Source organism: Tenrec ecaudatus, chromosome 14 (assembly GCF_050624435.1).
Source record: "Tenrec ecaudatus isolate mTenEca1 chromosome 14, mTenEca1.hap1, whole genome shotgun sequence".
NCBI classification, from domain to species: Eukaryota; Metazoa; Chordata; class Mammalia; order Afrosoricida; family Tenrecidae; genus Tenrec; species Tenrec ecaudatus.
In genome coordinates, this window is record NC_134543.1 from 488,800 (window position 1) to 500,515 (window position 11,716).

Genomic DNA, 11,716 nt, shown 5'->3' on the forward strand with positions numbered 1-11,716 from the left:
CGGGGGACAGGTTTCCGTGCTGCCCCTAACCTGCCTGAGGGAGCATTCCGCTGGCCGTGCAGTCAGTTGGTCGTGGTCGCTGGGTCTGGTGGTGTGGCTGTTTCACATGGCTTGGTGGTGGCTCTGGCAGGGTCATGCTTTCGGGGGCCTGGTGGAGCTTGGAGATGAGTCTTCAAGGCCGCCTGTGCTGGACAAGGGGGGTTGGCTGCTGCTTATGTGGTGACCCCTTCCTCTGAGACTCTGGTCTCAGCAGGATGGGACCTTCTGCACTTTGTCTGTCTGTCGGGGGCTTGAGTGTCCCAGCATCTAGGCAGGCCAGTGGGATGGCAGAGGGGAGAGGCAGTCCCTCATGGTGGGTCAGCACTGCGGCAGCTTGGCCACACCCAGGGCACCTGGCCAGCAGCAGGCTGGGGAGGGGCTGAGCTGCCTTGGTGCCGGCCTGGACCCCACTCTGAATGTTGCAGGCTCTCTCACACTCCCTCCCGGAGAGCTTCCAGGCAGGAGGAGAGGAGTAGGTTGGTGGGGTGGCTAGGGCAGGTAGCCCTGTGACCTGCCCACTCAGATGAGAGCCTGGAAGCTAGTAGGAGAGCCATGACGCTCATGGTCGGTGGACTCCACCTCTGCTCTGCGTCTGACCCACCTTGAACCCACGGTGTCATATGACCCCATCCCACGCAAGCTCTTCTCTCTTCTAACCTGCAGGGCTGTCCCTTCCTGAGGAACAAGGCAAGGCTAGTGGCTCCTGAGGGTGACTTTGTTAGACCTGGAGGATCAGAGCCCCACAAACCCTGACCCAGGCAAGCCCTCCACAACTTCATAGGCTGGGACAAACGATCTTAGTCCAAGCGTTTTCCAACCCCAGACCACTCCCAGAGGGCCAGCCATGAGTAGTCCTCCTCGTCCTTATTCACAGGTCCAAACACACCTTCCAGTGCCAACTGTGCCAAACGACCCCAGCCTCCCCATCCCCATCTGGGGTTTCAGGACCAGGGGTGTCCCTTGGCCTGCCAGGCTGTGTGGAGAGGCTGCCCTCTGGTGGCCGCATCAGGAACACCCAGTGGTCTGGGTGCCCGGATCCGCCCAGTTCATTCCACTTGGAGCTGACCAGTGCTCCTCCTTCATCAGCCATGCCCCAGACCTGGAGGGGAAGGAAAGAGGGCTCCTTTGGTTGTAGGTTTGACACCAGCCCTTCTGCTGTAGTATGTCAGCCACTTCACCCGCAAGGGCACCTGCTTTTTCTCCTCAGGGAGATCTGCCTCTTTCTCAGCCAGAGCTGGGCTGCCCTGCACCTGCCTTGCATCTACAGACCCTGCATGGCCTGAGCCTCTCTCCCACCAGAATCCTCACTGGGTATAAGGTGAGGGAGTTTCAAGGTGCAGGAAGTCCCATGAGGGGTCTGGTGCTGCATCCTCAATGGGTCCACCAGTTTTCTGGTGTATTTCCCAAGGATGGTGCTGGGGCAGCCACTGTCTCTGTGTTGGCTACCCCTGCAGCTTGGGGCTGCTGGCAGCCAAGGCCAGCATAGGGCGGGACAAGCGCCGGCACTCCAGCTGTTGCCCCTGACCATTCCCTGTGACTGTCCATGGTGGGGGGCTATGTAGCCCTCACATTGTGGAGAGAGACAGTGAGGTCCAGAGTAGGAAGGACAGCTCTCTGCCCAGCCCCCAGCTGGGCTTCACTGAGAGGCAATGAACATGCTGCCTCTGCTAGCCCTGCCCACCAGGCAGGGAACTCTGGGTGTTATCTCTGGGGACAGACTCCTGTGCCCTCCCCAGATGGGGGTGTCTGTGGCAGGACACCCCACAGGGAGGCAGCAGAGGCCTGGCCTCCAAGGAATGTCCCTATTGTGAGACATTTTCTCAGAAACCTCGGGTGTGTGTGTGCGTGTGTGTGGTGTTCCTGATAGTACCCTAGTATTTTCTCTTGGGAGAAACTGAGACGGTGGCCTGGGGAGGTGACTTGCTTTCTCTAGCCTGTCTGCCCCCTGAAGCCACAGACTACCCTCCCTCTGCAGCCAGGTGTGGCTCCACCCTCCTCAGGGGAGAGATGGGTAATCAGTAGGAGCTTAAGGGCCCCCAGGTCCTGTCCTTCAAGCTCCTAGGACTCCCACTTGGGTGCCCCAGACCTCTTCTCCCGGTGCCTCTGGCCCCCAAGACCCTCACTCTGGATGCCGTTCCCCATCCTCCTGCCAAACCTTTCAGCCTGGACCCTGCCTCTTCTAGATGCCCCCTCCCATTGCTGCCAGCCCCACCTCCAAGAGCTCTGTAAATGTCAGGCTGGGAATGCCTTACCTGGGCCACATGGGACTAGCTGGGGTGGGTGGGGCTCTGGCCACCTGAGGGGTCCCTGCCCTCATGACATGGGTAAAAAGCCAAGGTGCCCTTCTCACAGGCTGTGCCCTGCCCTCAGGCTAATGTGAAGTAAGGATACCTGCCTTTCCAACTGAGTCCAGGGGTCTGTGATTCTGAGGTTGACATGCCCAGCTCAGGACCTGGGGTGGGTGGCTAGAGGGGTCCGGGGGATAGCCAGCTGGGCCAGGGTGGCTTCAGGAGGAAGGCCAGCCAGACGGAGATCCTGGGCTCTCAGAGCATAGGCTAGCTTAGACTGTGGGGAGGGGGCTGCGATCCGAGGCCACTTGGAGCCAAGCGGCCTTATGGCAGCCTCAGTGGACTGGGGCTGGGCTTGGGGGGGCTACTTGGCCTGCTACAGTGGACCAGGCAGGTGAGCCAGGGAGGTTCTGTGTGGACACACAACGAGGCTGGCATGCCCCCTGGAACCCTTACCTGGCTCTTGGCTGCACAGGCTGTGGGACCAGAAACCAGCAGGCCACCATCCCGGAGCCCCCTGCCCGCCTGGCTCTCCCTATGCATGTTTTTTGGGAAGTCACCAGTGGCTGGGAGCCAGAGATCGCCCTTGGGATAAATATTTAATAGTCAGAAGCACTCTCTAAAATGGAAAAATGGAACTGGGCCCAGGAGTGGGGGTGGGTGGGGCGGCAGTGTAGCTACTCTCCTACCCCCCTGCTCAGGGCTGCAGAAATATGTACAGCCAACGCCCTGCCTCCTGGACCAGAGAGGGCTGCAGTGCCCCCAGCATGTGCTGGGGGGCCAAGCCAGAGCCCCTCAAGAAGCACACCTGTCCCAGGGATACAGATCGGGGGCTGGGCTTGGCAGCTGGGCTGTGTTGGCCAAGGCCCTCCTTATCCACATGGCGAGAGCTGAGCCAGGCTGACAAACCCTGCACCAGTCACCCTGGGCCGGCACAGCCACTGGGCCAGTCAAGGGCCCTTTGTTGGGCTGACTTGGCCTGTGGCCTCCTGGGCAGTGGGCCTGCCGCCGCCCCTGCAGCATCTCTGTGGTCGGGAGAGAAGCTGCCCCAAGACCCCTCCCACAGCTCCTCCTGCTCAGCGGCCTCCTTGACACAATCCCCTGGAATGTGACACCTCAACCCCGCCCTCCTGCCGACTCACTGTCAGTCAGTTGTGTCCCACCCTGTCTTCCGGTGGGGCTCTGCGCAGCTTGGGAGTTCAGCTAAATACCTGGCTCTGGGATCTGCAGGGCTGGCCTAGGACCCCTCAGGATGCCAGCCACTGCCCTGTCCTCCAGATGCCTGGCGCCTGCCCCTTCCTCCCCAAGTGCGGGGTCCGAGAACCATGGCCTCTCCCAGCACAGTGGTCCTGAGCCCAGAGACAGCTGACCCCCCCCCGTGCTCCCCCATGACTCTGCACCTCATACCTTTGTGTGGCCCCCCAGCTCTCCCCATTGGCCATCCACTGTCCATGTGGACTGTTGAGTGGGCTCCAAGCAGAGGTAATGTGGGGGGCATAGGAGTCTGCCAAGGTGAAGGGGGAGGCTGGGCCAGTGGGGGTCTGGCAGAGGCTTGCAGAGGGGTCTGGACATGCTGTAAAAAGGCATCGTGCCCCTCACCCCTCCTCCCCCGACTGCGATCCTGTGGTGGGGGCCTGGCTGGGGGCAGAGGAGGCAGTGAATAGGAGCAGCTGACTGGCTCGGAAGGGACCAGGCTCAGGCCAGTGCTGTCCCTGGGTGAGTCAGTCAGCCATCCACCCACCTGGGACTGCAGTCAGGTGTGAGCACTGGGTGTCTGGGTGTGGCCGCCCTTCCTCCTGTATGAGACATTTTCTCCTTAGGTGATAGCTTTGCCACGGTGGGGGAAGCTGCCCGGTTACTAAGCGAAGGTTGGGACCCCTTGTTGGGCTTGATATGAAGGAAGCTGTGGGGGTCAGCCCTCTGTTGCCACCCCAACTCAACCGCTGAGTGCTTAGCTCTTTGTGTACAGTGAAGACAGCAATCCTGTGGAGCAGATCTGCTCTATAGCAGGGCCCTGCCTCCATCCAGGGCACTGCCTACCCCTCAGATGTCACCTGGGCCCACATTCCCCACAGAGCTTGGGGTGTCAGTCACCACAGCACCCCAAGAACTCTGTCCCTTGCCTGGTCGGGCCTGGAGGCAGGACTGTGGGGCCTGCTGGGGCTGGGGCTGCCCTAGCACCCCAGGCCAAGCGCTCAGCGGCTCAGGCTTGCTCAGGCCTGCTCCTGGATTGCAGTGCCCACAACCAGCCAGCCCTCCCTGCCAGCCATGGGCACAGGGAGGGGCGACTGGGATCCTACAGGAGATCTGTGATAACAGAGCCCAGGAGGTCCTGCCTGGGCTTGCCTGGGCCTCCCAGCACTGCGAGGTGCTAGGGGGGCAACCATGGGGCCTTAGTGAGGTGATAGGCCAGGCAGCTTGCATGTGGGGAGCCGGGCACCAGATGGTCAGGTTGTGGGGGTGTTTCTTGGCTTCCACTTGACTTGGAGGGCTTCTACACCACCCAGTTCATCTGATTCCCCAGCCTGGAAGGGTAGCTGGGCAGGGCAGGGACCCCTCACAGGGTCAGGTCTCCCTGGTGGACACAGGCCATTACTTTAGCCTGAGACAGGCTTGCTGCACCTGAGCTCAGGGCCATGGCCCCCTGAAGTCCTGGGGGATTACAAGCCTGTGTCCTCATCTCCATTTGAGACCCCAGTGTTAGAGGTTTGTATCCCCACCTCTGCTCAGGGGCCAGGTCCCTCTGAGGCCCTGGGGGAGATGGGAAGCCCATGTGTCCATCTCTGCTCAGGTGCCGTATCCCCCTAAGGCCCAGGTGTCACGGGCCCTGTCCCCATCTCGGGTCCATTGAGAGATGCCCTGGACTGCATCTGCCTTTCCTTGCTCGGCCCTGGGGCAGCTCAGCATAGGACAGGGCTGGGCAGTATAGCTTCATGTCTGTGTGGTTTGTCCACAATGGGCTGGGCCACAGTGACTCAGATGTCCACTGGCAGGCCAGTTCCTTCTGTGGTCAGCCGCTTGGGCTGGGGTCTCCACAGCTCTGCGAAGCTGGGTACAAGGGGCTTGGCCTGGGTCCTTGCCTGGGCCTTGGCCTAGGCCTAGGCCTGGAAAGGGGCCCACCCACTCCCTTGTGGGCCAGGGCAGATAGGCTGGGCACTGATCCTATGGGGGAGGAGCTGGAGGGAGGGACAATGTGGGGAGGGATGGAGGGGGGTAGGGCAGGGAGGGGCCAAGAGAGGCTGCAGCAGAGCCTGGGAAGTCACTCCTGCAGTCAGTCTGGAGAACGCCTTCATTTGGTAAGCAGCTCTACCCAGCGCTGCCCGGCCCCTCCCAGGATCCCCCCCCCCCGGGACCCTCCCTGCCCAGTCTGTGCAGGGCCAGCACTTGGGCTCTGCAGAAGCCTGGCCGATACCAGGGCTGTAAGGTGTGTCAGTACCAGCTCAGGGCCTTTTGAAGAAGGCTGGGGTGCTGGGGAGAGGAGGGCTGGTGCCAGGTGTCTGAGGTATGGCCAGGACCCCTTGGCTGCCCCTGCCTTGGGCAGGTGGCAGGGTGGTCTTAGTGTGGGAGAGCTTGGGCAGGGGCAAGGGACGGCGGTCCTAGAGTGGGAGAGCTTAAGTATACCATCCCAGCAGGACTGGTTCTGTTCAGCACACACAGGTTCCCAAGGACCTCCCAGGTGGACATGGTCGGCCATGTCCTTGTTGGGAAACAGGGCCCTGGGACCGGGACCTTGCCCAAGGCTGTTTTCTTGGAGGGGTCAGAGGTAGGCTTTGGTGGCAGGTCACTAGTCACGGTCACCACCCTGGACATCAGTGTGCTACCCTGTCTTCACCGAGACTGCAGCAGGCTCAGGTCTGCTGATGGCATCCCGCTGGTGGGGTGAGGGGGGATGGGCAGCCGGCCCAGTCTTTGCTTCCTCTTTAGGGGGATGAAATGAACCAGCCCCTCTGGCCCTTCCATAGGTCCCAACCAGCCTCTCTTTGATGAGTGTGTGGGTGGGGAGGGGCCCTGCTGGGCAGGGAGTGTACCTGGCAGAGGACCAGGCAGGGAGGGAGAGATGGGGAGGAGACATTGGAGGGACTGGTGCCCGTGGCTGACCCCAGCACACATAGAACCTGGAGGGCAGGAGCCAGGAGCCGGAGTCTGCCCAGCCTCTCCCGAGAGAATTATCTGAGGAGAAATCAGGGAGGGGGCTGAGCTGCCTGTGGGTATTGCTGAGGAAAGTGTGAAGGTCTTGTGATGGCCAGCAGGAGCCCAGCTCTCATGGTCATGGTCAGGGAGGGGCTGCAGTCCCTGTGCCAAGGGAGTAGGTCTGTGTGTGGGCCCCAGGGCAATGCCCTGGCTGCCTGAGCCTGATTCAGCCTCCCCACTTCCTGGACTCCTGGCCCGGCCCACCAGGCTGCCAGGACTGTCCACTGGTAAACAGAAGGACACTGGACACACATGCACACACAAAGTACCCATGAAGCAACCGCTGTGCACACATTCACAAGCATACATGTCCCTATGCACACATAAACACACCCTACAAATGCATCCATACACACACAGTATGCACACTCCATGCATACCTCCATCCTCAGACACACTCTGTGTGCACACACACGAGCATGCGCCCATGCACAGACCACTTGCACACCCCATAAGCACCCCCATACCCATGCATATCCTGCACATATGCACACAGACCTGCCTGCCAGGAGTCCCGAGAGCCACTTCCTGGGCTCATCTCTGTGAAGCTCTTCCCTGGGCCCAAACTGCCACCATGTCCATCCTCGGAGTCAGAACCTGGCAGGTGATGGGAGAGGTCTCAGCTTGACCCTGTGTTGGGGTGTCATCCTGGGCAGAGAGCCCCCTCTCTCCCTCCAGCTCCCCTCCTAGGCCAGTGCTAACCCTCCTCAGCCCTGCTGGCTCCACAAGCCCGGCCCACCGTGGACAGTTCAACCCCATAAGACCCCAAGACATGTGGCTGAATGGGATCCCTCCTGGGGTGTCTGAGGCCTGAGTGGCAGGACTCAGAAGGCAGGGCCACCTCGGAGGACAATGTTGGGTTCCAAGTGGGTCCTGGTGGCAGCCCCAGCACAATCTGCTTGGCTGCTCCCAGGGCATCTCCGCGGCCCCCAGAGCAGGCCTGGGAGAAGGGATCAGGCCAGGCTGGACAGACAGGGCAGGACAGCTTCTCAGGGAGGGATGGGCATTTGGGTGGGGTCTCTTCTAGTGTCCTGGGGGCTGGAAGGGGTGGACTTCCCTCCTGTGGTGGGTCTGGGCGTCCCCCACCCAACCCTCAGCTCTTGTTCTGGTTTAGGGAAGGCTGTAGCTCAGAGCTCCACACTGCAGCTGGCTCCTCCCCTTCACCCACCCCCCACCCCGTGTGGCTCCCAAGAGCCTCGTCTTCACCTGTGGGTGGAGGTGGGGTGGGGGTAGGATACGGACAGCTGCCAGAAGGTGGGGAAGAGAACTGGGTCACCACCAATGGGAGGTGCCTGCTCTGGCCCACCCCCTGCAGGGCGTGCTTCAGGTGCTAGGCTGTCAACATCCTCCCCAACACGCCCACTACACCCAGGGTGTTCCCCTGGAGCTGACCTGGGGGTGAGGCTTCTTTGGGTTGGGTGGTATTCGCTGGCTGTTCCCCCAGTTTCTCAGTTGCCCCTGCCTCCTCTGAGGGGTCCCTGGGGCCCTGCTTCCTCCAAACTGCCCCGAATTGCTGACCATTCCCAGGGACAGGCCTTCCCACTGGGGGGCGGGGGAGATGCTTCACTTGGGGGTGACTGAGCTGAAGTCTCTGCAGCCTCCTCCCATCCCTCCTCCTGGGGTCCAGCCCCACCCCAGCAGTCAGGTGGAAGGTGAGTTCCTGTGTCCCCACTGCAAATCTCAGCTGAGCAAGGGGGAGGGGCGGTGGGAGCCAGCCCAGGTGGCCAGTTAGCTTCTGTCCTGGCGGTTCTTTCCTTAAGCATTTGCTGTCATTCACGGGAGCTGGGCCTGCAGTGTTGGTTGGGAAGGTTTCTGATAAGAGGTTTGGCTTTGAACTCATGGAAGGTGGTGGCTGTAGGTTTTCATTTCTTCGGAGGCAGTTTGGGTGCCTGCTTTTCCTCAGAGGCGTCCAATCCCAACTTGACCAGCACCACCCTGGTCATTTCTGTGACCTTTTGTGGGGTTTTTCACTTTTTAAAGGAGAAGTGGTAGCAATCCTGCGTGTGGAGGTGATGTGTTTTCACAGCGGTGTGCCTCCCTGGGGTGGGGTGGGTGGGCAGCTCCCACCTGATCCACTCCTGCTCCCCAGAGCAGTGACTCCCATTGTACACAGCCGCTTTCTGCTCTGCCCATCAGTCAGTACTTGCCACTCATTTCTCTCATGCTGTGTGGATGGGCATCTGAGCCTTCCTGGCTTCTCACAGTCACCTGTGTGCAGGTCTTTGTGGGCACAGACGTGGGCCATTCTGTTACTCAACCTGGGTGTGGAGCATCTCACCTGACCGTGGAGTCTTTGCCCAGCTAAGGAGTGTTTTACCTGGGTAAGGAGTCTTTTACCTGGGCGTGGAATGTTTTACCTGGTATAGAGTCTCTCAGGCGCCCAGGTGGGTACGAGTTGGGTTGTTAACCAGTACCAGCAAGGTCAGCAGCTGCTTGGGAGAAAGACGGGATTTTCTGCTCCCGTGCAGGCTCCAGCCACGGGAGCCATGCAGCGATTCCACCCTGTCCCACAGGGCAGAAGTCGGCAGCGATTCGATGGCAGTGGGGGGGTGTTTTTGGTTTTTTGACTAGAGTCCCTTACACGGTACAGAGTGGTTCACCCAGTTGCCGTCTCTCACCCTGGTGTGGGTGCTGACCATGGAGGAGGGCATGATGATCTGTCGTAGATGAACACAGGGTTTTCCAAGCGACAGCCCAAGCCCTCACCTCCACTGGTCTTCCTTCTCTCAGAGTGGGTGTGGGTAGGAGCTGAGAGCCACGTTCTGTGGTGTCCCCTGCTATCACCTGGGGGACAAGAGTGCTGAGCCCCCCTCCCCCTGTGCCTTATTGGCTGGTTGGATGCACCTTTCTGAATTGCATTTTCTTGGTCTATTTTTCAGTTGGGTTTTTCTGTCTTTTTCGTGTAAGAATCCCAGTGCATTCTGGGTGGGCGCCCTTCTTGGATAAATGGCTAGCAACTCTCTCTGTGCCCCATCTGTGGCTTGGCCTTTCACTCCCTCGGGTGCCTTCCCATGTGACCCATTTATCAGTCATATTTCCTCTAAGGCAGGGCTGTTGAAGAAGGGATTTCCCCTGGGGTCATTTCTGCTTGCCTTACGAATGCTTTGCTGCTAGACCTCCAGCTTTTAAGCACGGCATAGCCTACGGGTTTTCTGTTTTATTTCCATACCCTTTTGTATTTTAATCAAAATTGTTTTGAACAAGGAAAGGTTGTTGAATTGTGTCAGATGGCGTTGCAGAACTTTACATGACCACACTCTTCCACCACCACCCCACCCCGTATTCTCCTAATGTGGGATTGGTTTCCATTGTTTAGCCAGACATTTCCGGGGTGAACCCCGCTCTGCTAGGGCACCTTATGCTCCTGCTATTGTATGGGCTTGGCTAGCCAGTGACTTACCCCGTGTCTGAGAAAGGAGTAGGCTCAGGGTTTCCTCATTTTGCTGTTAGTCTGTTGGCACAGACTCCTCTTGAGTTTTCCTGAGTGCCAGAGGGTGGTGAGTGTAGGGCTGTTTCTCTAGTAAATGCTTGAAGCAGTTCATGGTGCCACTGACTGTGTGTGACATTTTCTCCTGGGCGACCTGTGGTCACTGATGGTGTGGCGTGAGTCGCGATAGGACTCTGTAGATCTCCCATCTCTTCTATCCATTTTGGTAAGTTGTGTTTTCAGAGGTGAGGTCCCCCCTTCCCCCAGCAATCTACTGGTCCAAATAGTCTTTTCTGGGTGCTCTGAAACCCGAAGGACCAGTTCTACTGTGGACTGGATGAGCCGGAATCTATTCATCAGTCGGCAGTCAAAACCAGAATTTGACTTTTTTGTTTCTCGCTACTGTAGGGTTTTTAACCCATTAAACAAAACACTTTTCTAGTTTTATCTTTGTTTCGGGTCTCTGTCATCAATCTTTTCTATTCTTTGCTTTAATTTGCTGGGGTTTTCTAATTTGTGGTATACCTTTTGGAGATGAATTCTTGGATCATTGGTTTTGTAGTATTCCTCTGATCTCACAGATCCTCTCTTGCTCTAAGTCTGCCTGAAGGGTGGCTTGCAGTGCACACTGCATCCTGTTTTTGTAAGTCAACTTTATCATTGGTGTCTGCTGTCAAGCCGATTCCCACTCGGAGGGACCCATCGGACAGAGCAGAGCGCCCCAGGATGGCAGCAGGTCTTTAATGAGGAAGAATGGGCACAGAATAAAACACACCTGGTTTTCCTGTACAGCTAGTTGAGTGTTGACAAATGTACACACCCACATGATGACCATCACAAACCAGGTGTGTAACACTAAGGACATGGGCATCGTCCTCAGGCCCGTCTGCAGGGAGCTGCCCACTTCACTTCGATCGGCTCTTTGACCTTACAGGTTAGGCTGGTCTTTCCTTGTGCCTCATGCCCGTAGAAGTTCACATGGCAGCAGCTCGTGCCCCGGTTGCGGGTGTCAGTTGCCAGCCCTTTCTCGTGGTGAAAGTGTGGGTGTGGGAAGGTGGGTTTATCGCTTCATGTGTGGAGGCCATTGTTTGCAGGCTTCGGAGATGATGAGCTACGATGCTGCCATGGGCATGAGCCTTTGTGTCGGTGTATTTCCTTTCTCTTGAGTCAAACACCTGAGATATGGAAAGGAGCCCTCGTGGTGCAGTGGGGTAAGTGCTGGGCTGTTCACCCCAATTCCTGTGGTTCAAGCCCACCAGCTGCTCTGAGGCTGCCACCTCTGTAAAGGTTTATACTCTCCAACACCCTGGGTAGGACTGCTAGGACCCAGCATCAACCCCAGGAGGTGAATGGACACAATATCCACAACAATGACCTTCAATTTACCAAGGGTCCTGAGGATAGTGCCAGACCAGGCAGTGCTTTTCCTGTCATAGCTGTGGTCTGAGGAAGGGGCCGGACCAGGCAGTTAGGGCTGGAGTCTCTGTGGGTTGGCACCACATTGATGACACTTAACAAATAAAAAAAACCAAGAAGCTGCCAGACCATTTTCCAGTGTGACTGTACTAGGTCGCTTTTCACCAGCATCCCAGTGACTCCATATCTGCCTGCAGTCGGCGCCGGCGTTCACCTTGCTTGGTTTCACTCTAGCGTTGCCCTGGCACCTGGGCATCTCCATGTGGTTTTAACTGCTACGTCTTTCTGGCTGTCTCCCCTTGTGCCTGTTGGCTCTTTGTGCATATTCTTTGGTGCAGTGTCTGTCCAAATCTTT